This window comes from Lissotriton vulgaris, chromosome 9 (assembly GCF_964263255.1).
Source record: "Lissotriton vulgaris chromosome 9, aLisVul1.2, whole genome shotgun sequence".
NCBI classification, from domain to species: Eukaryota; Metazoa; Chordata; class Amphibia; order Caudata; family Salamandridae; genus Lissotriton; species Lissotriton vulgaris.
This window is the reverse complement of record NC_141697.1, coordinates 773,655,753-773,683,091: the sequence shown is the minus strand read 5'-3', so window position 1 is coordinate 773,683,091 and position 27,339 is coordinate 773,655,753. Positions and strand designations below refer to the sequence as shown.

At 42.6% G+C, this 27,339-nt stretch overlaps 1 protein-coding gene across 1 annotated transcript in view; it reads right to left on the bottom strand.

The window, feature by feature from the left end:
- The window catches only part of LOC147692232 (neurexin-2-like), a 1,848,214-nt gene that overhangs the window by 1,685,470 nt on the left and 135,405 nt on the right, over positions 1–27,339 (bottom strand). The window contains exon 2 of the mRNA XM_086939513.1: positions 17,151–17,243. The gene's annotated coding sequence lies outside the window, so the exon portion shown is untranslated. The remainder of the gene's footprint in view (positions 1–17,150; positions 17,244–27,339) is intronic.

Below are 27,339 nucleotides of genomic sequence, written 5' to 3'. Positions count from 1 at the left end.
GGGCTCTTTCATGGAGAATTGGAGGGGGTGCACCTTCAAAGCAGCAGTACAGTTCCACTCAGCCAGGAAATTAAAAACAAATGTGCTTAATTTGTGCTGGTGGTTGTAGATGGTGAGTTGCAGTACTCATTTTTGGAGATGGGTCTTATTTTTCATTGTTAGACATTAACCCACAGCAAGAGAGGGAAATCCAGAAAAGGGATAAAGAAAGAGGAAGAGAAGGACAGAGAAACAGTGTCAAAGGGAGAAAGACAGGATAAAAAATAACCTGCGAGAAGGAGACAAAGAGAAGGGAAGCATAGTGTGATAGAAGAAAGCGGTACGAGGTTGAATCAAAACCTTACAACACTGGTGTTCGGCAACCCTGACGTTCATCCGCACAGGCAGAGGACTGGTATGAAAACATTTGAACTCCTACAATTATGTTTTTATATATTGAGCACTGGTAGACACAACAAAATCCATTTACAGAGAAAAACTTAACAGGATTAAAGAATAGTTAACTATGAATTATAAATGCTTTTATATATACCTAAAATAGCTTAATTTCGTATTAGCAATAGGTATGTGGGATAGGAAGCAACTATTGGTGGATTGATGAAAAAGGCCGACAAAATGTTTCAGTGTAAGAGACAGACCAGTCTGGACAAAGCCTGGGATATGATGATAGAGTGTCTTGACGGTCCCCAGTGAAACATAACTTCACCCAAGGCTACTGTAGCTTTTGAGAGCTAGAGAACAGAGACCTCAGAGTTTAACTGTTGCACCTTTGCTGCTTGCAGTATTTTGCTGCAGAAAATAAATCAGTTTCAAGGAGCTCTCTGCAGGGTCATAACGCAAGCCCCTGCAGTCCATGCAGACAAAGAGGACCACCCAGTGTAAGGCCTACACATATATGTGGAATATGGGAATTTCAGGGCCACTCAACTCATTCTGAATAGGGTACCACTATTTTTTGTTATGCAACTGGCTCTCTGTTGTGCTTCAAAGCGGTTGGACAGCGTTACAGAAACGCTGACAGAGGTGTGGTCACCTGGCATCATGAAACATAAGCAAAATGACCTCTTTCCCAGCTCAATGACAGCTGCACTTGGGCCAATGTAAGTATACTCAGAATTAACCTCACTCTAACACCAATGAGGATCTCCAAGTAGCAGGTAAGTTCTTTGCTTAAGCAGTTCGTCAGTTTTGCTTGTAGTGTAAGACGGACAGATTGCACTGGTCAGGAGGGAGCCTCCGTTCTCTTAAAATACTATGTCACAATGACCCTTTAGCTCAAGGCGAGGCTGGAAGGCGGGTCCTGGCCTTTATCGATTCTGCCTACCATGGATCCCACAACTTTATTTAAAGATAAATGAGAACATGAGGGAAGGAGCCCAGACCAAATATGTTTTACAAGAGGATTCTGGAATGTATTCTTCATATGAGAAAAAAAAAGATTCTAGGCGTAGCTCACAGGGTTAATTATGTTATGTAATGTCACTGAGTATATATATAGCACATCAACTGCAGCATACTTGGCCTTTTGACACTTTGTGCAGACATTGGTCGCTGGTTGTGATTCACCAAGAGAATCTTCTCCATTGGGGTATATCATTTTGGAAACACTTAGCTGTGGGTGGGGCCGTTCTTGTCCCCATCCAATCTAACCAATGTAAACGTGGAGTGTATAACGGGTTGTCTATACATGGTGGTTTGAAATGGCAGTTCATGTCTCGCTGCCTGCCTAAACTGTGAGAGCTGTAGCTGTGTGGGGCCATTGCACCATGTACCCCTCCAAACAACCTAAGTTATATGCAAAAGGCTTTCTTGTGCACTGCTTCTGGTCTTCATCAGTGTTGCTCTTCTCCTTCTGCCTGCAACAGGTCCACTATCACCTTGTATGTCTTCTTCGTCATACCCCTAACACATGTGGTGTCTCTTCACCTGCGAGACAAGCAATTCACTTGCCCTCAACCTAAATGTTTTTTAAACCTCACCTCATTCCCAGATATAATTTCCTACTAAGCAGCAAGAATCTTGTGTTTTATTTTTTCTGTCTCCTTTGGATACAGGGCTTCACTTCGTGCCCCTTCAGGTAAGTGTAGGGTAGAGTTGGTTGTTTTCTGGTATAATTTGTCCTTACAGCTATGTTGCCAGCTGTGGTTCCAGTTTTTCATTCTTTTTTGGGATCTCTTATGGGATTTCCTGTCACTGGGTTTATGCCACTTGCCGTTTCAACTCTTGTTCTTGGCTCCTTTATATTTAACTTATCGGAGACAACTTCTGCAGTTCCTATTTCAGACATGCACATGTACAGTTTATGCCTGGGGCACACTGTCAAGCTGGCTTAGTGGGGTAAGTGCACCACTTTTCTAATTTTGCAGCCATCATCGGTCATGAGATCAAATCCCTGTGCCTGTATGGCATGTTTTGGGATGGCTATAGGCACGTGCACCCAATATGAGCCTCATCAGCTGCTGTGCTGAGCCAGCATGTGTTGTGTGGCATGGACTCTGGTTCTATGTACATTGAATTTGAATTACGTTGGCTGACCACTTCATCATCAGGACATCTTTTTTGGGACTAGGATGCTGTCACCAGGGGTGCTCAGACGTGAGTCCCATGCTCTCCATGCCACTGGAATCAAGCTATCCTAGCTGATGAGGTCTGAAAGCCCGAAACCGGTCCTAGGATGCTTGTTTCCACTCCAGGGAGGACCTGGTCTGGCAGTTCGGGCTGGACTGTTCCCATGGGGCACAGGGTCAAGACTGATTTGCATATGACTGGGTTCAAACTGGAATGGCAGGGTGAGCAAAAAAACGATGGATTTAGGCCCAGATCTCTGTACTGGGGTGAATGTATGACATTGTTCTGCATTCTGTCCATCAACTGTTGTTTGTGCTGTTTCTGGCACCAGACATTTAAGCCAGATGTTTCTCTATCCTTCATTCTTCTACATGTGTCTTTTTTTGCTTGTGGCTGGGGTTTCTGTCTTTACCTTACAGCTTCAGGTTCTTGCCCTTGTGGACATTCTGATTACCGCAAGATGGTCCGGATCTTATTCTGGGAGTGTTTCTTTATCCTGGTGGCTTGGATACCTTTTTTCTGTGAATCAGTGTGCAGCTCCCTTAGCCAATGTTTCTTCCCAAGCTCTTTTGTCAATTTTTAGTTGCGTTCTAGGACTTCCTGTTCCTTAGTTCTCCTCGCATCTCCTTGTTCTTCAGGTATCACTACTCGCAAGTCGGTTTTGTCAAATGGCTTCATAATGTGCTGGAGTTTCCCTTCCCTTCTGTTTTGCTCCCACAGGACATTTATATTGCATTGATTTTTCACTGATAAGACCCTTGCGGTTTGTGCGTTGTTTCTTCCTCATTCACTTTTGGGTGGTTTGTTTGGCTGCAGCTTCCTAGTTGGCTGCCTACCCTTCTGTCATCTAGTTTTGATTTGTTTGGGTAAATCTCCCTGTGGGATCTTTGTGCTGTGGGTTCCAGACACACTCAATATGTTTTCTTCTATGTTTCTCTGAAATGTCTGGTGTGACCGTAGGGTATGTTCTTACATGTTAAGATAGTGACAAAGATGACAGACAAGGTGGTAATTTCCCGATTACTGATAATCTTTATTACTCCAAGTCCAGGCTTTCTCGTCACACTGCTCTGTTCCTCCCTCTCTGGGCTTCTGGCTACCAGTGTTTCCTGATTGGTATCTATTGGATGTTCTTCATGCCTTGCAGGAAGTTCTATCTAGCATGGGGTAAGACTATAAAAAATGTGGACTGGGGCAAGTGAATTGCCTCTCTCCCTGTGACAAGGAAACTTGGACTTGGAGTAATGCAGATTAATAGTAATTAATTGAGACATCCCTAATTTGCACTGTTTTTGAGGATCTTGGAGACGGTATCCCTGTGTTGATGTGTGTTGTTGATTCCAGCATATTGTTGCTCCCTCTCTCCCTGTATCTTCTATATCCGTGACTCAAATGCTTGTCTGTAAAAGATGAGTTAAAGCTTGTGTTGTTTGAGTCAAACTGAAATGGGCAGCTAGCACTAGTACACAAGCTTTACCTCTCATACCACAGCAATAGCAGAGCCGGGCAAGTCGGACAAGCTTGGGTCTTTCTATATGTGCTCCTGTCTCACCAACATAAATCCCCAAGCATACATATCCCTGTACACACTTTTCCTTATCACAAAGTTGTGCGCTAGATGCTCCCAAATGTGCTTCGGTGTCGCGTTATAGGTATGAAGTGCTATATGAATGCAACTACAGAACAATACAGTAGTTAAATCAATACACACATGCGCACATGGCTGCAAGGGTTTAGCCCTTAAAAAGAGAGAAAGGCTAATCCAAGCCCTGAGAGGCAATTATACTGACTCTATCACAACAGAGTATTAGCAACCATAAATGCAGCTGCCTCTACTGTCAGTCAAGTAAGCTGCTCTCCCATGGGTTTCCAGGTAAAGCCGAGGGCATTTATGCTCCGTGCTATCGAAGGGAAGTGACCTCAGGCTGACTGGCAAATATCACAGACCAATCATAAAAACGACAGCACTCAATGAACGGCCCAGAGGAGGCTAGGACTCCCTACACAGAGGCCAGGCTAGGATTGTAGCCCAGCTGTGAGGATGGAAGCCTTGATTTACACAATTGACAGATTATAGAGGACACCAGAGTCGAATGGTCGGCTCAGCTGCATGTGTGTGTTCTGTGAACAAAAGGTTTCTTTTATCACATCTCTGAGAAGCTAGTCTCCAGGTACAATCTGTATTCAATTATCACAAATTGCTTTAGAGCTTCTGGAAAGTTGGAACAAGTAACAGCTCAGCTCCTTTTCTTTTCCTCCCCTTTCAAATGCTGAACTGTATGCTTAGCAAGTGCCCCCTCTGCAGCACTGCGCCAGCAGAGAAAGATGTGATTACGTACTAGGGCGTGCAGGCCAGGACTTCTTAATTTGTACTGATGGCTGACGTTGTTTGGCACTGGCACTCATCCTTGGGAAAAGGGACTTGTTTTCTTCATCAGACTTTGACCCAAAGCAAGAGAGAACACGCATTTGCAATGCAATAGGTCTCGCATTTGCAAGAGTTTAAGCTATTGGCACTGTAAAATGACAATGCCTTTTATTTATATGTTTTGGTAATTAACACATAAATAAAAGGCATTGTCATGTACAATGCCAATAGCTCAAACACTTGTCAATGCAAAACCTATTCAAGGAAACGGCCGCCGTTGTCCCGGCCTGCTTAGAAAGTGAAAGCTCGCATGACACGCTGAATGTTGCAGGAAAGCATGTTGTGCCTGTAGTAGGAGAAACTATGTAAAGAAAGTAGAACTTACAGGCTAAAAAAGACTCACCCTGTAACAACTCAAGTAAAAGGGCCAGTCCTCATGGGAGGTAACGAATTAAGACAAGGCGGTACTATGGAGGGACTAACAAGCCTATTAAAGATTCAGAAGCCAGCATTTATGAAGGACAATGGCACAAGCCAATGACAAATATAGGTGAGGATTGGGCGGGGCTTCTATTCCATACACCAATACAGCATGGCTCTCAGAGCAGCGCATGCACTGCCCAGGCTTGACCTAAAAAGGAGGAAAGCTGAGACAGGAGGAGGAAGAAAACAGATATGAAAACAGTGACAAAGGGAGAAACCAGGAATGGAACAGAGCTTCCTAAACACTGAGTGAGCTAAACCCACAGGAAATGTAGGGAGACATAAGAAAGAGTGATAAAGTGGAAATAAGACAAGCCAATCTTAGTGTTCGACAATTCTGCCATTCAGTACCAGGATGAGCTTCAGCAAGAATTCACCGTCCGAAGTCCATACACAACTTACCTTGGACATTATTTGGGATATAAATAGGCTTGAGTTTCAGAAGAAAGAAGGGTGTACACCCAACTGGTGAGCAAGGAAGACACACTGAAGATCTTAAAGAGAATAAACATGGAAAAAACAGGGAGACATAGTAATAAGGGAGTGTAAAGGAAGTAGAAAGAAGATGGGATGAGCTTTGAAGAGGGGCTACAGAGTTAGGTAGGCGAAAAAGAGACACAACTGGAGAGAGGGAGCAATAAACCGACAGGTTTCAGGAGTTGTCCCAATTTACTGTTTGGTAACCACAGTATTCCACTGGGAATCTGCCCGCCACCTCAACAGGAGTACTGTTAATGCTAGGCAGATTGTTTTGAGGGGGTCAATTCTGGAACTTGTGGAAAAAAAGCTCAGTGAGCACTCATAGTATATGGTTTTTGCCAACCTATTCGGCAGGTAGCTCCCACTAACGACCGGCCATTTCAAACTGGTGCTTAGTGAGTGGTGATAAAAGGTGGGTAAAGGCCGTCAATGTATATAAATATGGCTGTTGTAAGTGCAGAGGCCAACAAGAAGGTCCTAGAGAGTTAATATGGCACACACACAAACATGCAAAGGTTACAGGTGCTTGATCAGCCGCGGCCGGTGGTGGGAGTACCTGCTGGGCGGTGACGTGGGGAGGGGGAGGGGCAGGGTGGGGGGGTAGTAATGTATGGATTACGGAGTTTAACAGGTAAGTAAACATATAAATAAATAAAACGAATTTTGTTACCTGCACTGCATCGCATTTGGTGATGCAGTGCATGTAACGAAATTAGTTTCATTTATTTATATGTTTACTTACCTGTTAAACTCTGTAATCTATACATTATGCCCCTCCCCCTCCCTACGTCACCGCCCGGCAGGCACTCCCACCACCGGCTGCAGCTGTGCTTGATCTAATTCTGCAACTGTTTTAAATCTGTGGCCTCAGGAGAGTTTGGTACACTGGCGCATATGAGGAGAATCATCAAAGTGGCCCTCATAAGTAGAAGATGCTGCCAAATGTGCCGAATTTCTGAGTGTAGGGCCATTCTGACCGTTATGGCCACTCAGTCATTTTTCGGTGGGCTGCAGGCTAAATGGCTCCATTCAGAGCTGGATGGGCTACCAAGACCATGAAAGCCCAAGTGACCTTATTCTATTTACGGCCTTCTGCAGTGTGAGTCTAGTTTGAACATTTTTACCACCATTGGTTTCTATTCTGACCATCACCTAGAGCTCTATATGAGCCACTCATATGAGCAGAGATGGCAGACAATGAACACTATCTGTGAGAGCCTTACATTGCAAAAGGGTAAGTTTATGGGAGGCCCCCCACGTGTACTGAATCACCATAACTTAAAATATGGCACCGAAGCATGAAGAGGTAGTAGCCGTAAAAAAACGAATTCGAGTATATTTAGACCATAGACTGTAAAAGCAAATGAATACATCCGAAGTACATTCAAACAATCTAACAATTATTATATAATTAACAAAAAACTTCACTCAAAAATCAACCCAAACCACACGTTACATCAAGCGTTTTGCATGTTAAGCAAAAGTCGAATCGCTTCTTTCTAGTCGGAATCATACACTTGTTAAAAATGGGTTTTAAAATCAAGTGCCTGGCTGATAAAAAATGCAAACAATCAAACAGAAAATGCACATTAACATATTTGCTATGTATTTCACAAGTGCACATACCAACTGCATCTAAGAATCCATAAAAATGACCAGGTTTCATATAAAAAAAATAAAAGCCAAGCGAAACTTCAAAATAAACCTGCGCATCTCAGGGTTAAATAGCCTGGCCTGATAAGGACAATAACATTGCCTGATAAAATTACAGGTAGAGTAGGTTGGCGCATGCGCAGAAACTGTGAGAGCTGTCTCTGAAGCACACACCCAGAATCTCACCGTGATATGTTTTGCAATTAATTTGAATAAGGAGTTTAAGTGCATGCGGATTGTCCCTTTGAGGTTAAGGTATGGCACTCATGCATAGAGAACTGCCTTGCATGCGCAGAATGCCAGAGAGCCTTTAAAATGTAAATCGTCTGTTGACTGCCTCTGCAAAAGCTTCAAATCTAAATATTTGTGAAGGATGCCAGTCATCTCAGTGAGATGCTCTTGGATATGCCCAGATGGGTTGCCATGCCACAGTGACTCGAGCTGCATCTCACCAGGCGGTAAATAAGGACCAATCGAATGAGAGGTTGTTTGTGTCCGCACACACAGGGGAGGTACACTAGCAGTTTAAGCTGAATTGTCGTTTTTGAGTGTGGGGACAAGAGTGACTTGTGTATGATACATCACTGCCTGTAACAGCACGCGCGCAAAACAATGATGGCATAGAAAGCAGGCCAACCTAATCACTAAAGGATGCGATTGATTTACGCATTTGACTGGATCACGTTATCTATTCTTGGATGCTGGCACATGCACAGCATCCCTAGGAGCTTTGGATATGGTAGCCATAAAGGTAAGAGATGCAGGCGCAACATGCCAGAACTTCAAGTTTGCCATTTGTAAGTGTTAAGGAAGCTTGTGTATTCGTGAGAACCTTAAATATTAAGGGGCAGATTTACGTTTCCTGGCGCATCCCTGCAAATCAGCAGTGATGTGCCAAGAAACGTACGACACGCAATGCCATCATTGTGCCGCCACGGATGTGCGGCATTTACAATGCGGCGTGCCATAGCACAAGGATAGGCAGATGCGTGTCGCATCTGGCGGCGTAAGGTTGGAGCAGTGCTGGAGTTGTGTCGTGGGCACTGTGCAAACCCGGCCTATCTTCCACATGGTGCGTCACATCTTACGCCTGCTTTAAGCAGGCCCAAGGTTTTAACACAGCGGGGTCGGAAAAGTGACTGAGGGAGATCTTGTAGATTTCAGTCAGGCACTTTTCCGAGGTGTTCCTGCACCGGAACGCCCACCCTGCGCTGGAATGCCCACATGAAACCTGGCAGGGCTTTACAACGTGACGCATCTTCCTAGATGCGTCACGTTGTAAATCCCCCGCAGCATGGCGCTAGCTGTACAACGTGGCTGCGTCATAGAAGTGACGCAACGGCGGCACAAAAGTGGCACACGGGGCTTGTAAATCTGCCCCTCAATTTCTAGGTCTGGGGCAGAGCAGCTCTTGCATAGTTCTCCCTATATTCGACAGGTTGGCAAATGTAAATAAAGAGGAGGCCACAACATGGCCAGGATCTCAGTCAGCACAATCCTATGGTTCCGGGGTACTTAGATGTCTCTTCAACATCCGCAACCAGATCCTTCCCACTCCCTGAGGTTTAAAGGACTGACGGTCAAGCCATTACCTGTAACAGCTGGTGTACAAGAGGGTATTGATCACCAACTAAGCCTGTCGACAGCTAATGGATGCTAATAATGTCTTTGTTGTGTTCACCAATATCCTTTGAAGTATGCCTGATCCAAGGAAAAATCTGAACCTCATCAGCATGTTCCAGTCACTGCTGTGATCTTTTGGTTGGAAGGGCTCTTTTCTTCAAAGGAAAGTGGTTGGGGCAATTTTACAGTTCAGTTCACTGCCTCTTGGGGCAGCAAAATATAAAGCGCCCTGGGTACCCAATGAGCATTTGCACTTTGCTTTTCACACTCCAGAGGCACATTGGTATAATATATATGGCACCACAGCCACTGGCCTGGCCTCTCCTGTAAAATGCACCTCTGAAATGCATATTTTGCACCCAACTTAACCCCATGGAAGTGACGGGACACAGTTCCCCATGCACCTTTGGTATGTAATAGATGAAAACAAAAAAAGGATGGGTGGAAAGCTTGAATTAATCTCAGCCACTAGTATTGACTATGATCCACACACCAGGCCCCTTGCTCATTGTGCCACTACAGACTGGGACCATTCATTTGCAAATAGGTTTGTTCTTCCTCCATTAGAAACAGCAGAAACCTCACGACGACAAGGTGCTCAGGGAGAAGAAACTAAAATTCCTATAATTCAAATTCTTGCATGGTTACCAGTGATAATCTCAGAAAATATACAGGGAAAACTACTCATGCACTAATTACTGGAGATGTGACCACAACATGTGTGACCTGCTACACACCCTGAGGAGTTGTTCGACCATGACCATATAATGGTTATGGACTAAAGGATTGGATAACCTAGCAGGACTGAGTGAAATTATTGTCCCTTCAGTCATACATTTGGCCTTCTTACATGATACTGTGAACCAGGGGTCTCTAAGTAGTAGCTCAGGAGCTACCAGTAGCTCACCAGATTACAGTGAGTAGCTCATGGACTTGCAGGCCAGCCTAGTAACTGATTCAGATGGCCTTGAGCTTAGCACTGTTGTCTCTGGTACATCACAAGTGTAAGCACCAGTGAGCTGTAGACCCTTGAGGTAGCAACTGGCGAAACCAATGCTAGTGGGTCCATATGTATGTAAATGTGAGTAGATATTGACCAGCGAAGTGATGGCAACTGTGATACGTGAGTGTATGTGGTCAGGAACAGGGCAGAAGCCAAAGGGAATGTTGCAGATTTGATGATCTAATACGGTCATAAGGGCCCCTCTCATACTATTTTAAAATGAAAATGGGTACAACATTTAACGTTGTTTTGAATAAAGGATCCCAAAGTATGTATTTTCGGGGATTCCAAAAATCTTTAAAATCGCACTCCAAAGGCATACTAAGCTCAGGCTGCTCGAATTTCCTGTAATTCAGTTTATTCAAGGAGGGGTCAGGACTTGTTCACATATTAGAGCTCTCTAGGTCCATCCTATAAAAGTTCAGCCCTCGATTCAATCGCATACGCTCCCAATCATTTACTGTTTAAATGTAAGATATGTGTTACTAGGGAAATGGATTTCCAGCATTATCCCTCAACATGATTATGATCTGTGCATTCTGACAGATAACTCTGCTCTAGAAACCTTATGATATGTCTCACCATGCAGATGCCTTTCCTGCACGAGCCCTGGACATAATTAATATCTGTGCATTTTGAAAGATAACTCTGCTGTAGAAAGCTTATTTCCATATGATTTGTGACCTCTGTTCTCTAGAGTCAGAGCACAGACTTTTGTGTTAAACCAAATCAACTAAGAGTAAAAATCCCTCCTCACACGTTTGAACGAGTCGACCAATAAGGAGGATGCTGCCCTAACTTACGCCTCTTTATGACTGCCTGACTCCATGTCTGTCCTACAATCACTGTATACATTTTAATGCAGTAGCGGTATAATAACATGAACTATATATATTTGTATATGCATTATTAAGCTGAAAGCTACAGTAATCTAACCTGCAACAAGTCACAGCAAGCAAGATCTATCCACTTATACAGTGCCAATGCATAATGAAGTTCTGTGCTGTACATTGTGTAGAAAAACGTAAACAATTTCAGCTGAAAATGCTTTGGACTATTTTGTACATGTATGAATGGTATGATGAACATTCCGTTGAAATATATCCATATGTGCAAAAAACTGACACAAAGGAGCGAAATTCGTAATTATCTGTCATTTCTTCTTTAAATGTGGGATGGCATTTCAATTTGTATAATTCCTAAAACTTATCAATTCTAGATATTCCAAGTATGAGGCTCAACACTGTGTTTCTACTTGGGGTGGGCGGAATTTGTGTAATTGTGTTACGCAGATCTCCGCAAAACGGTAAAAAATCTCTGCAAACAAGCTGAAATTTCGCGAACACGTGTAATTGCTTGTTCGCGTTGCATTTTTACTGTTCGCAATCGCTGTTTGGTGCTTGGGGGGAAATATCTTGTGAACACGCATTTGGAGAACGTGAACAAGCAAAAAATTTCGCGATGTCGTGGAACACAGAATTTTGGGCAATTTAGCGTTCTCCGCGGAACGCGAAATTACCCAAATTCCGCAAATTCCGCGAGCGGAAAGGAATTTACCGCCCAGGTCTTTCTACCCAGGGCCTTATTCATCCTTAATTTAGGTGCCGCATAAATAGATGAACCTAGGAGGTAGATAATTGTATGATTCCGGAGAAGACAAAAATAAAAGGTGCACACCTTTTAATGTGGAAAATTAGACATAGAATAGTAAAATAATAACCACCAAAATAAAACAAATTTAAAAGAACGGAAAGGATGCCCAGCGGAGGCATAAACGAAGAATGGATATTGACAAGCATGGACTTTTTTTTCAATGAATGCTTCAGCTCTGCTGTAGATTCATGCAGTTGGCAAACAAGGCTGACATTTGATTATTACTGAATTACCATCCGCCCCAGTAAAGGCGCACGATTCAGGGACCCCTGCCCTCAATTGACAGTTCCCCAAATTCTCCTTTTCTTTAAAGGTTAAATAGATGCATCGGGTGGGAAAAGGTATGAGCAAAAGAAAATGGAAAAAAACACCAAGTCAGGGAACAAAGACGGAAACTATAATAAGAACAAAGATATCGAGCAAAGACAATAACTGTAAAAATGGAAGTTTCTCACTGATGTCGACCTTTTTGTGTTGGTTTCCACCCATTTCATGAGCTGAGACATGGGTGGCTAGTGAGACACCAGGGTTACCACCTGGCAGTATTTTACCTGCATGGCTTGTGTGTTTTATGTCAAGGCTCCTAAAATAATTTGGAAATGCACAAAAAGAGTATATTTAATAAAAGGGCATGATCTTTTATCTGTACCACTGAGATGAGGTCTCCATATTCCCTGGTATAAAACTCATCTAGTGCGTGCCCGATAACAGGATCCTTCACGTAACCCGAGTGGGTGCTAGGAATGTGATATGGAATGCTTGACATCCCTGCTCGTACGTGTTATTATACTTCCATTACAGAGGCACATCTGTTCATCGGATCCCTTTCCACATAGACATGTCTGGCTTGAGGCAGGATGTTACACATCATGCTAGCTGTGCCCAGTTTTCCACTTTTTATCCGGGGGTTAAGCCCCAGAAAAAAATATGTTTTTTCCAGAGTGAGTGCCCCCAACATTTCAGATCAGCACCAAATTCTATACTCCCCGAAATTTTAAAGGGCAACACACTTGAAACCCTATGTGGACCTGAAGCATGGTTCTTGGACTTCAGAGCTGAATACTACATGGAAACTGTACTAGGATATTGTGGTGTAAATCTTGTGTTTAAAATATTATTTAAAAAAATAATTCCCCTGAAAATATTATTTTAAAAAAGTTGCCCCTTTTAGAATTACTATCACAAAATCAACACCCAGTGGAGCAATATTTTTGAAAATGGTCTTTGGACCACAGTATTTTGTACCAAACAATATTTTTGTTATTCGCATTCTACCAGGCACGTACTGTCTTTTCCCCTACAATTGGGATTTACTTGTAAGAATAAATGATTTAGCTCATGACAAAGTGTCTATTTGTAGTTTGCCTTAGGGTGAGAGAACATCAAAGAAGTAAAATATCTGCCCAAGCAGGACTAGTCAGTCAGTTTGCTCTCAGTGAAAGTCTTCTACATGAATATCAACGTCTAAAAATCATTGTACAAGAATATTGTGGTCAACATAATATGTCAACAAAAATATTGTGGGACAAAATATCGTTGGAAGGTCCAATGCTTTTTGCTGTTTCAAAAAAGATCAGGGTAAAAATATTCTATGCAAAAATACAGATGTGTTTAATATAGTTTGCATTCATTTCATAACTGTAGTCATATCAATGGTTTTTACTTAAAATGTGTCTATATTTGTTTACTTGTATTTTCTTGATGCAAAAACAATTGGTTTCCTATTTTGTGCCTGGTGAGGGTTGTTTTTGGGGTTAAGGTGGGTATTATTTTAGTTTGAAAATATTTATAAGTATATTGGAGCATAATTACCTTTAGAGTGTAATACTTGTATTTATTATATACTGGGTGATAATTGTAAATGGTAGGGTTCATTTATATGTGTGTGTGTTTGGTTTTTATATAAATAATGCAGTTGTGAGTTACATTAGGGAAATGTTTTTTGTATTTTCTTTGGTGTCCTTGTTGTATATTTTTGGGTATAACTTTTGGGATTCAGGAGATCAATTTTTAAAATCTTTAATTTTATAGGTTATTTTATATCCTTTTTGAAAGGTTTATGGGTTTTATTGGTTGAAAATATTGAGGTTGATAGTTGTCATGGTTCAAATGAATTTGTTATTTACAGCAAATATTAATCTTTATGGGTTAAGTGATTTTTTGAAGGATTTGGTGAGTAGTGGTTTATTGTGAGGATGTGTTTTTTAATTTGAGGGGCCTTAAATGTAAATAATGTTATAGTGGGTTATATGGTTTGTTCATAAGTGTTATTTTTTAATTCAGGGTTCATTACCTTTTCATGTTCATAGGGTCATTATTTTAATTATTTAAATACATTTTACATTTAGACAGTATTAATAGGTTTTAAATATTCAGGTTAACAGGCATTAGGGTTTATGTTCCCTAAATATATGTTGTTATTTTTCCAGGGCACTATGGTATATTTGGGGTTGGGGTGGGTAGTGTGTTTTTCTTGTAAAAACTAAATGTTGATGGTTGGTAGTCTTTATATTTGGGTGTTACTTTAAATATTGGGGTAAAATATGTTTTTGGGAAATAGGGCTAGGAATTTTACTGGTTCACATACATACAGTTTGAATGTTTTTTTGTTGAACATGACTTAGAATATTAAACAAGCACCCCAACGAAATTGTCCTTGGACTGGAATAGTAAATCACACCCTCCCACCCAATGCACTTTTGCAAAGTTTGTGGAACTGGAGTTAGAATATTAAGCCTCACCCCTCCCAATGTATGCACTTTCCCCCAAGTTTGAAGGACTGAAGTTAAAATACCAAATCTCCAACCACCTAATTTATGAAATGTACCCAATGTTTGTTGGACTGGCGCTGAAATAGTCCACTTGCCACGCTCGGTTTATTTACTTTTTGTAATGAATATGGGCATGGAGTTAGATCAGCAAATCCGTCAACCCACCCGCTCTCTCCCCCACAATGTATGAGGATTTGGGGTCTCGAGTAATAATAGCAAGACTGACCCTTCAAATTTAAACCGTTTCCCCAATGTTTGTAAGACGGAATTTAGTACAGTAACATCCCCCCAACAAACTTTCACAAATTTGTGGGAATGGGTATCTGACCTGCTTTGATGATGCAGGCACAGAAGTGCTTCAGTTTTAAAATTACAAGATGTCATATCAACATGGTCTTTTTAAAATAAAAATGTTTTTTAATTTCCAACTTTTGTTTGAACCTTTTTCTTCCATTTTAGTGTTTCCTTGTATTTTGAATTTTCAGGTTTGAAAGGACCTTCTTGGTATTTCTATTACATCTTAATTGTGTTACAAACAGTATTACAGTTTGTGTTGCTTTTAAATTATTGTACTGGAAAAGTGTGGCTCATTGGTTAGAGCGGCAGACCCTGATGCAGAAGTCTGGCCCGGGACCAGGGTTCAATTCCCGCCTCGGCAGGTCTTGGGCTCAATTTCCTTGGACCTGATAATTTTCGCCTCAGTGCCTATTCTAATCATGAGTCCCACTCTGAAACTCTGGGCAAAAGCTTGCTTAATCTCCACAACGGCCCCAACAATGCTAGGATACCTAGCCTCACCTTGGGGGTGCCCAGGAGTGGGCACTTCACAGGGAAAGGCCAGGAAAGGTTCCTTAGCGGTATTCGTACAAGCGCTGAGATGCCTCCAGGTAGTAGTGCGCTATACAAATACGTAATTATCATTATTTATTGTTTATATTGTGCATGAATATGAATGCTTATGGGTTTTTCATTCACTAGTATGTGTATAATATCTGGTGTGTAAGTAGCTAGTCCAGTATTGCTTTCCTTTGCATCATGGAACTTGTAGCTCTAATTTTATTATATGATGCACTGGAGTATAAATTGCAGAATGGATGGAAGAATATGTACTGGATAAGTTATGTATAGAAAATGTTTCTAAAATGTACAGCTCTGGTTTTAGGGGTGCATTTTAATTTTTAGATTGGTATGGCATATAAGTTTATTGTTTATTTTTAGTTGCTTTTATTATTTTGATTATATTAGGGTACATGCTATTGATGACACGTAATTCTTACTGTATATGTTTTCAAATAGGAGGATTTTTCAGCATGCATGCCATGCATATCTTTAGTCTGCCTGGAGAACTTATGATAAAGAGTTTGGGCTATTGATTGTCTTTGCTGTAGTTCTTGGTAATTGTGTTATTTGTTCATGTTTTCAAAGTTATAACGGTTGGGGGATGTTTCCCTATGGTACCCTGGTATGAGTTGTGGTACTCTTCTGTGGAATTATTAGTTTTGGTTTTGTGGTCTTCAGGTACTTTAATACATGTTCCATCAAGGCATGAGTTTCGTATGCGTGATGTTACTTGACCGGTGCACACGACCGATCAAGATGACCATGAAATAGTCTAAAAGTGGGTTTGTTTTCTATTTGTTAGACTTAAATTTCAGTGCATCAATTAGGTCACACTGTTTTGACAGGTTGATGTGGTAGATTCACCCAGAGCTATTACATTTTTTAATTTAAATGCCATCTTGTTGTTGATGGAGAATTGTACTATTATTGTAGCATTTTATATCTTGCACCTACAGAACTGATTAAAATGAAAATAGCATCCTTGAAAGTATGTTTGAAGGGAAATGTTTCAGTCAGATTAGTTATCACTGCATAACCAAACTCAATGGTGATTGTTACAGGTGTAAAGATGTTTGTTTTGCTTTTATTATTGGAATGAATGTGTTGTATGCCGAAGCTAACCTGTTAGGTAAAATGACATGGACTATGGGCTTTTCAGATTTTGGCTATGTATTGCATATGTTTGGGTAAAGTGGGAAATTATTACGTGAAAGTCCAGTCTTATAGCCACTCAGTGACTGTATTAGTATTTGCAGGTTGCTGGCAGTATAGAAAATTATGATTACATTTCCTGAAAAGGATTTATTTTAACAAAATTAGAACTGCATGTTCCACGGCGCAAAGGAAAAAATACTGGATTAGCTACTTATGCAACACATATTACACATATATAAATGAATGAACGAAACACTTGCAGTACTGATGCTATAAGAAATCCAAGCAGCATTAACATTCAAAGAACACAATCCACAAAGTATATTCAGATATAAAATGAAAATGAGTTTTAATAAAAATAGAATAAAATGAACCCAAAAAGTTCGATTTCAAAAACATAAAGATTCTTTAAAACCCAACATCTAAAAAAAAAGCGATAAACCAAATAGAAGAGAAAAGTTACCAAAAAAAATGCAAAAAAAGTGGATGTTTAGTAGATGAAACAGTTTAGTTTGTGTTTATAAGAATATAAATAAATAGTTAACAAACTTACTGGTTGTTGTTACTTTTGCATGAATAATCTCTTAATTTGCTGCTTTGTATTCTTCGGTAGTATTTTTTCTCCAAAGTTTTTCAGGTTATTTATCTGTGTTTGAGAAATAATGGGAGCACATTTAGAAATATATATAATATTAAATGTATAGTTTATTTACTTACATACATACACATTATAGAGTTAAGTAAAATAAATGTATACTTGATTTGCCTTAGTTAATAATGAGATACTTCTCTTGTGCCAAATAATGTCCTCTCTGTACTTAGGCGGATTTAAAAAGATGTACAATTGTGGTGTGCAGTATTTATACCTCTCAATGGTTAACTAAGTTTTGTTTATTGGGTGGGGGCGTGTCCAGACCAGATTGCTAACCGGACTCTTTCTTAGGGAGCTTTGTCATCCCAATAAAATATCTTTCATAATCCTGCCCAAAATTCGGCCAGCCAAGCTGAGATAGGCTGGCCACAACTTCCCCACCCCCCAGGACATAAAAGAACAGAATCGCTCCGGGGGAGGGGAGGCAATGGACCGCCTTCAGTGAGAACCCTGGTGGTGGCACAGGTGGTGAAGCCTACATGATTAGTCCCTCTGATAGGCAACAACGTTGGGACTGGCATTGGCCTGCTGGTCCCTTTGCCCCCAAGGCCTGCACCAACAGCGGAGAGAATAGGCAGTGACCATCTGGGGGACTGCTGAGGAGCGTGGCACTGACATTTCCAAAGGGAGGCCGGCCTGTGAAGGGGCTAAGAAAGCCTAGGAGCGGACTAAGAGGCTGAGACCACAGAGCTGGCACATGCACGAAGGGCCCTGGAAGTGCTGTGCAGGCTGCAGTGAACGGACCTGACCCACCCTCTGAGCACGCATGGAAAGGTGCTGCTGGTGAGTTCTGCTGGAGGTTAAGGAGTAGAGGCCCCCTGCCTGTGACCACACTTAGCCAAGACTGTATAGCCATAGTCAGGATAAAGCAACAGCACCGATAGGGAGGGCAAGTCGAGCGGACTGCACCCTCTGTTCCCGTGTGTGAAATATTCCGAACTTGCTGGGGAGCTCCCCTGGCCTGTTGGGTGACTTTGCCTAAGGCATGGGCTGCCTGTAGCCCGGGTCAGCAAGGAGCAATGCTAACGTTAACTATCTTTGGGACCCCCGGAGTGATGGGCAGTGGGCTCAAGATGGAGAGATGACACTGCGAGGATCGGCATAGATAAAGCTCCCAGGGCCACATAGACCAAGTACTCAGTACACCAAGGGTGCGACTCCAAGACCCACTAGGTGGGCCTTGGCTGACATGGCAAACGAACAGGAGCAACATACCAGAGCAGAACTATTGTCGGCTATACATGGATCTAGAATGGCAAAATAGATGCAGTCAATGTGGATATCAACTACTCCGCTCAGACCTGCAAAATGTTGCCGAGAAGGTCAGGACTGAACACTCCATTGACAACCTGCACTCGAAAGTGAAAACACTCAAAGAGCAAGTGTCAAGAATAACCCTCATAACTAAAAAGTAGGAAGACAGAGATGAAAATGCATAGGGCCACTCCAGACACAACAAACCTTATCTTAACTGATGGGATTTCCGGAGGAAGCTTAATGCAACACACCATAAAAGTTCCCTGAGGAATTGATACAAACCTGCTTGAGACCACAGGGCATGTCACCGGTGTTGACAGAGGAGCGGTGCACATACAGCCTTAATAGCCAGGCCTCTCCAAGCAATCATAGGAAGGATATTCAACTTTGAAGACAGATGAAATCCTTAGGGCGCCCAGGAGGGCAGGATATGTTTGCAATAATAACCACAAAATCACAATGTATTCGGACAATACCAGAAAGGTCCAAAACAAGAGAAAGGACTTTACAGAAGGGAAAAAAAATAGCCAGCCCGAATCTACCTTATATGCACTACCTGGCGCATCTCCGAGTCAGGGAACAGGATAAAACACCCCGCTCTGACCAGAGGACATCTGGTCACAGCTGGAACTCTGAGACAAGGTGCCATGACTAGAATGGGGATACCCTCCATCGAAGCTCAGTGGTCAAAAAAGGGGAGCAGGATGGTGTGAGACTCCGGGATTGCCTGTCACGCTGCCCCTGGGGAATCATTGGATCCTCTGAATGCTGGTGCAAGATGATGGCTCTCTGTAGGCAAAGGAGGACTCATCACCTGTGGGTAAGGTGTCTACTGACTCACCTTCCAACAAGCCTAAGGATGTCTTGGAGGCCGAGGAGGGCCACTGCAACGTGTCCACGTCCTGTTTGATGCTGTGAGGGAAAAATTGGGACCAGCGAGACACATACAGAGCTTCACAATGCACTTTGACACTTGCCGGTATCCTTTTTTTTCTTCTACAGAGTAAGTAACCACTGCATGGCACTTATATAGGATCCATATTGCATGCCTACAAGAAATCCATTTGACAGAACCAGAGAAGGAGAGACTCAAGCTAAATTGGTGCGGAAACTGTATTACGTCATGTAGTCGGCTTATGACAGGGGGTGTTGGTGTGGGTGCACCCAGAATCCCTTTCAAACTTACATACACAGAGGCTGATGTTGAGATCCGATTAATGCTAAGACAGTGGACATTAGATGGCAGAGACATTGCGACGCCATTCCTAATCTCTATGCTCTCAACATTGAAGAGAAGGATTTTTGTTTATAAGATATAAGATCGGTTGATGGTTTGTGTTGGCTCCCCGGTGGTGTTGGAGGGAGATTTCAATTATATATTAGATAGAAAAATGGATAGGCATCTGCCTATATTGGGCACAAAACCAGGTATGACATCTAGTCTTAAACCAGTGATGCACACCACTGATAGTAGAAATGTGAGGAGGGAAGTCCATCAGAACAGACGAGAATTCTCATGTCATGCTTTAATTCACCACACCCCCAGTAGACGTGATGGAGTGTTAGCAATGGAAGTCTTTCGCTGCAGGGCAAGTCAGGAATCTGAGTGTTGTCCATGCTGCCAAACTCCCAGCGAAAGTGACGAACGTGTTGTTTTTTTGCCCCTCTACACAAAACTGAGGCCTTAATGGATTGCCCACATGTTTAGATCCCTCGGAACTTGGAAAAGAGGATGCTCAGGGGAACATGTGATGACACCCATTTGACGACACTCCTAAAGCGGAGTACCAGAGTTGCAGGTGAATACCCATATCTGGTACGCCATACCGCTCACGTATGGGAACAGGTGGCTGTAAGTTCGCGCAGCATTACGGCTTTTCCCGGGACATGGAGGTATGGGTCTTGAAGCCATTCTGTAATATTAGTTAACATCATGTCCACCATACAATAGCCGATATGGGGATGCAGACTACTAAGTGACTTGTATCCCACAAAGCACTTCAAATATTTTCCAGAGGCCAGAGAGATGTTTTCTGTGGGAGAAGGACAATACCTACAATATGGAAAATTAGATAAAATAGCCAGGGATATCTGGACAGGATTACCCAGAAGACCACCCCTGAAAGAAATAATACAGACTATGCTCAATACAGGAGAGAGTAGACTCCTGATACCACTACTGTATAGGGCCCTGATAGGCCTAGGAGGTCTTTGGTGGCTAGAGCCGCCTGGAGCACTGATCTTGGAGAGGAAATCACCGACTCAGATTGGGTTACAATGTGCACGCTAGTCAAGGAGACATCTGTCAATACTAGATTTAGATGAATTAATTTTAGCTATGTCCATCGAGCTTAGCTCACCCCCATTAAGATCAGCTGGGTATATCCTGGTCTCTCGGCATCCTGGCAGCGATGTGGACAGGAGTGCGCAGGCTATCCACACCCGGCCAGGAAGTGCCCTACGGTACACACATTTGGGTGGAAGTGCTTGTTCACCTCCAGGGAGTAACCAAGCTTGCCCTGGAGCATTCTCAATTGCATTGTCAATTGGGTATCCTCAAAAAGCAGAAATGGTGGAATATGTGCTTCAAATTCACACATTTCTGCACTGTTTTTAGCAAAACCACATATAGGGCAAGGCCCCCGGCAATCAAACTTTGGATACAGGACATGAGGAATGAGCAGTAGCTGAGGAGGTCCACATTAAGATACCCCAAAAGGGACATCCTCAATCCCCACTAATATCTGTCTATATGCGCTGACCACTGACAGTTCAAATGCACAGGTCACACTCCAGGATCCTCTGCCCCTTCAACTCCCCCCCAGGCTTTCCCCCGAATCTACTATTAGTCCCTGAAACTCCCCCTGCTGATCAAGGCTTACCACATGCTGTGGTTCGCCTCTATGCCCTGTGAAGATCTCTTAATGTGTTTCATAATTACTGTTTAGATTAGTCATGAATTTTTAATATATATTTGGAGCAACACATTTGGAGCAGTTACTCATCATCTGCTAATGACACAAGTACAAAACATGGATCAACTGACCCCCCCCCCAACATTTTTCTTCTCTGTTCCCATTGTCAGATATCGTTATGGTTTCATATGACGAGTTTCCGATTGGATATGCACCATGGATACGCATGTACGCACAATGTAGCAGGTTATTCCAAGAATGCCAATAAATCAATGTTAAAAAATATATATGTTTCTAAGTTGGCTTTTTAGTTGCCTATTGGATTTTTATTTTCATTTTTAGGTTACTACACTTAATGTGATATTTTGTTAAGCATTGTTTGTTAATACAATAGTTCACAATATTTATGTTGCCAACATTTTAGTCAAATCCATTATATGTAGAAAACTATATTTTGTTTTCTATATTTTGGTTCTTGATCTTGTTTTTTTTTTAGTTGGTGATATTTATGCTGTCAACATTGAGGGGCAACACAAAATATGTATTCAGCGTTGATCTTGTTGCCTATATTTAGGCTACAATATTTTTGTACTGTAATTTTTATGTGGTTAAAATTGTGACCTACAACCCTCCGTAACTCAGGAAGCACCATTGGGGGCATCTACCATGAAGATGCAGACTCTCTGTATTCATCAGGACCGCCCCACTGGTGCTCCGATTTAGGAAAAAGCTTGAAAATACACCTCTCTAAAAAAACTTTACATCAAAATGCAATCACTGTACACTTCAGCTCTGAGAACCAGCTACCTCTCCTATCACTTGTTGGCTGCATGCTCGCCTTTGACCCTTGAACGCTGCCTTTTGGTAGGATTCGTGCAACACAAGTACAAAAAGTATGCAGTAAGAAAAAATGTCTTTATGCTTGAAAGTCTAGCCTAAACAGCTAAACATAACTGAAGAGGTGTTATTGCTACCTCCGTAATATGTGTGTGTGTGTGTGTGTCTGTGTATACACAACTATGATAGATAGATAGATAGATAGATAGATAGATAGATAGATAGATAGACAGACAGACAGACAGACAGACAGACAGACAGACAGACAGACAGACAGACAGACAGACACTGTCCCACACGTGTGTGTCTGTGTGTGTGTGTGAGAGAGAGAGAGAGATAGAGAGAGATAGATAGAGAGCTGTTGCCACATGGATAACACAGTGTGACTTATTCCTGAATTAGGTGTGGCTTACTCCAGAAGCAAGATACAGCCACAGCTGCGCATCGCAAGAGGAGGTTAGCAAAATACCCTCCATCTTTTGACAAAGCTTGCCCATGCAGAGGAACATGGTTGGTCTAGACTGTCTGTGTGCCACCTTTGTGGGGAATTAGAAGCCGTGGAAGAGAGATGGGAAAGAGTTACTATCAGAAATTAAAATGAATTGTGCAGGAGAAATTTCCACCAGAAGAAACCTCTTGCATATGATAATATATGCCAAAAAGGCCCTGCATAATAACACCTTAAATAGCCACACAGACCGAGTTAGAGAGACTACTTGCTCGTGGTGCTCAGTGCGAGGGTGATGGTGAATGAGGGGATTTGAGGGGAAGAGAGTGGGGTTATGAGAAGGAAGAATGGCAGAAAGGGAAGTAGAATATATAAAAACACTGACAAAGAGGAAGAAATAACATGGCAAGAGATAGCAGAGCGAGAATTTATAAAAGTAGAGAATGAAGTGAAGAAAGAATAAAAACAGAATAAGTTAAACAGGAGAAGGGCAGATAAGTGAAATTACCAGCAAAGCAGGCAGAGAGAGAAAATACATAAAATGAAAGGAAAACAGAGACAAAATAGATTAAATAAGAAGGTGAAAGTGAATACACGAAAACTGGACAAAGGAAGAATACCCGATGAGAGGGACGGGCAAAAAAGAATAAAGGGCGGGAAAAAATGTAAGAAACTAGAAGAGAGATAACATACGGAATGAGAGGTGAAGAGAAAAAGTACACAAATAGAAGAAAATGATGGCAAAAAGGAAATGAAAAAGGATCTTTAAAATCAGAGGGCAGTTAGGAGATACATAAAATGAAACGAGCAGACAGAGACTTGAGTGGCATGGCTTTCCTGATAACATATACATGTTACATACAAACCAAGCCCAATTCTACGTCAGACATAAAAGCCCTAATAGTTTAGAGTGTGTATGGGGAAGGCTTTCAGAGCTAATGATTTGAATGGTGATGATAGATGAGTGCGTGAGATCGTCATATTATTTATTTTAGCAGAAGTTGACAGTCAAAACGTTAGGAAACGAAAAAACAGGGGGAAGACAGGCGTAGGAGAAGTAGTTGTGCACTGTGATCAGTGTGCATGACGGTTTGGCAAGCCGTCTTAGGCCGGCCAAACTGTCATGCGCACTGAAGCTCTCGCCAACCTAGCTGCATTGCTGGGTTGGAGGCAGCAGGCACAGGCTTCCAGTCTCCCTGGGAGTGCAAATCCTCAGCGCTCAGGCCAATCCTGACGCTGGATTGGCCACGGTGGAGTATGGGAGCATGTGCCTGCGAGAAGAGGAACAGAAGAGCATGACATGGCCGACTGCAGGTAAGTTTTTTTTATTTTTTTCCCTGGTCCGCATTCCACCCCCCACCCTGCTTTTTTTCCTCAGCACCTGCCACTACAGGGGCTAGAACACGAAGACTGACTGCTTGTGGGGAGACGCTGTATTATTTTCTGACTAAAGGCCCAACAGCTTTCTAAAATATGCTGGGAAAAAAACATGGCTTGGCATAATCTAGGAAACTACTAATAACTCAGCAAATACAATAATCATGGAGCCAATTAGATATATGCATGTGGATCGTCGTCTGTCTGATAACCACGAGTGAGTTCTGCTCTTGTACACAAACATTATGCAATATACCTCATCAATGTATATTCCATCCCATTTCTAAAGCCATGAGGTCAGTGGCGGCTCCTCTGCTGTGGCGGAGGAGCGTCTCCCCACTGCTTGCAAGCAGTGCGAGAGGGGGAAACATAACATGATAATAACTTTCATTTATTATCATGTTATGTTTCCTTTGCAGGCTGGAGGGTGGGTGGGGCTGCTCTGCTCATGGAGCAGAGCAGGGGTGGAGTGGTTTGCCCACTCAAGTGCACTGTGACTGGTTGGTTGGCCCTCTTGGGCTGCCCAAAGCAGTCATGCGCACTGCCCTGTTCTCTATGCAGGCTGCTTTACAGCCTCCATGGAGAACATGCCCACCCCAACAGCCACTGGCTAAGCGCTGTGTCATGGCGCTCAGACCTATCCAACGCTCCATTGGAGCGTTGGGTTTGGTTTAGGGGTGGGAGCTCGGCTGCCTGCTTCCTGTTCCTGGAAGTGGACTCAGGAGAACATGAGAGAAAAATACGTGGGACCCGGCCTCGAGGTATGTTTTAAAAAAAGAAAATCTTAACCCACTCCCCGCGTGACACCCCACGTCCAACCCCCCACATCCCCCCTTGCACAAATACTCCCACAACCCCCATAGTCCCCGCAATTGCCCCCCACCCACGAGCCATGCCAGCCACCCCTGCATGTGGTGAATGTTGTGGTCCCAGTAATCATGTCGTTTCACCATTACTGCAAGACATTTTCTGGTAAAACAAGTCTCCAGGTGAAAATTAAATTGAAAAGCATAAAGGGAATAAAAACAAAAAAAATATGCCAGGCCCAACATGTATGACAAGGTGCTTGCGTAAAAACACTGTTACCCTGGCCTAGTGATGAATACATGAATACACTTGTCACTTTTCCTCTTGTGCACTTTTGACTACCTCATGTATTTTTTGTTGTTCACAATTTTTACTACCTCAAGTATTTTGTTTGCTCACAATTGTCACTATTACCTTTACTACCTCATGTATTTTTGGTTGCTCACAATTTTTACTACCTCAAGTATTTTGTTTGCTCACAATTGTCACTATTACCTTTACTACCTCATGTATTTATGGTTGCTCACAATTTTTACTACCTCATGTTTTTGTTTGCTCACAATTGTCACTATTACCTTATGTAAGTAACGTATGTTTTAGTAACCTGCTCTTCTGTAATGTTTCTCATTATGCTTCATTTCTGTTCCTAATGTGAAGCGCTCTGACGCCTTCGGGTAAAGTCCGCGCTATATAAAAATGCATAAATAAATAAAATAAATGAAAATTATGAGTGAAAGTGCGTGGAACAGAATCCGGCAAGTGGGAAAAATGTATGAAACAACAACCTCTATGGGGAGGGGAGGAAATACACTGAGCAGAGTTCATTTGAAGGGGTCGAGTATGAGCCCAAATCAAACCGTACGAGGTTGAGGGGCACAAAGGACCCCCACTAATGCAAATGAATGAAAGAAAAGACAGCATACAGAGTCGTCAGTGATGCGGTATATAGCAACATCTGCTCATTTCAAGGTTCACTCAGACCAACAGCGACTACGCACCCCTCCTCGCACCGTGTCCGACATCTCACCGCAGAGTGGATTAGTAGCAGAGCTAGTGACAGACAAATACAGGGCTTGGTGGTGTTTGCAAGAATCCATTTCTTCAGCTGTCAGGAAATCAGAAAAAGTGCAGCAAGGAATTACAGGCTCGGAAAGCCAAGTGGGGAATTTACATACAGACCTCGGGAGCTGCAGAGTGCTGACGGCAGCAGCCCGAGTCCTGGAGTTCACAGTCTACTTAATAGAGTCACCCTTAGGTTACTGATAAACTCCCTCACCGCCCTTGGGTTGCAGTCCTTTTTCTGTTTCAATACTAGCCTTGAATAGAGATATTACAAAATGGCTGCAAGAGGCCCCTGAAAGCAGTCGTTCTATTCTGACTTGGAGCTCTGCTATTTTTTGTCCAATACAACCATTGTGTCTAACATTACATATCACGTATTTACATCTCAAGGTGTTAAAAAACGAATCAGTTTCCCGATAAATACACGGCAGCGCAAGGGCCACCAGGTTCGATCAATTTCATTATCAGCTCTCAGGATGGCACACTCACCCAGGATATATAATTTGCCACTGATAGAGATAGATGCAGAGGCTATTGATGTACTTCTACAACCTGGAGACCTTTCAGACTGTAAGGACGTTCGTAGTGAAAGCTAACAACATGGGCTTCAGGAAGTAAGACAAAGATACTACACTAGAATGAAGAATGCCTTCCGTAGTGGCAGGCAGAGCAAGTGCTGATGTGCCGCAATGTACTCTTTGCTCAATGAGCACAGTTTCGAACTGGACAAAATGGCGACAAGAGTCTCTTACAGGGCACCCCCACCATCTTGATATGGAGTCTTGTTATCTAGAGTTAAGAGGGGACTTCCGGAGTAATATAGATAAAAATACTCTTTTCACCTAGTCATGCATTGCTATTACTCAGCAACAGGAGGCAATCCAGAACAATGTGCTTCTTACCTTTAGTGGTGCTCTATCTGGTACAGACTCTATTTACCCGCAGACTCCTCACCTTTTTAATACTACCCCAGGCCTCAGTTGGATCCGGATATTTTTCCAGCAGTACCTGTGTGTGCCGGCTGATGGTGCTGGTGGCTCTGAGTCGTGGTTCCGAGCCAGATATGATTTGTGTGGGCCTATATAGGCGCCACCCATGGACTCATCCGTTGCTTTCCTGACAGTTCTGCATCTGCAGACTGAAGCCGAACAGATTGGTCATGGCCAGTGTGCAGATTCCAAGATTGAGATTTTTTCATGTGAAGAGACCAGTTCATGAAACAGGGAGCTGGGTGGGTCAGTGAGGAATCTGAAGATAGACAGAGTCTCTACCAGAAATAGCATTGCGTTGGTGTAGTTTGTGAGCACCTGCACAAGCTTTCTTTTAATGGAGAGCAGGAAGGCTTTCAATGACAAGCAGATGGCTCTCAGTTACAGAAGACTGATTA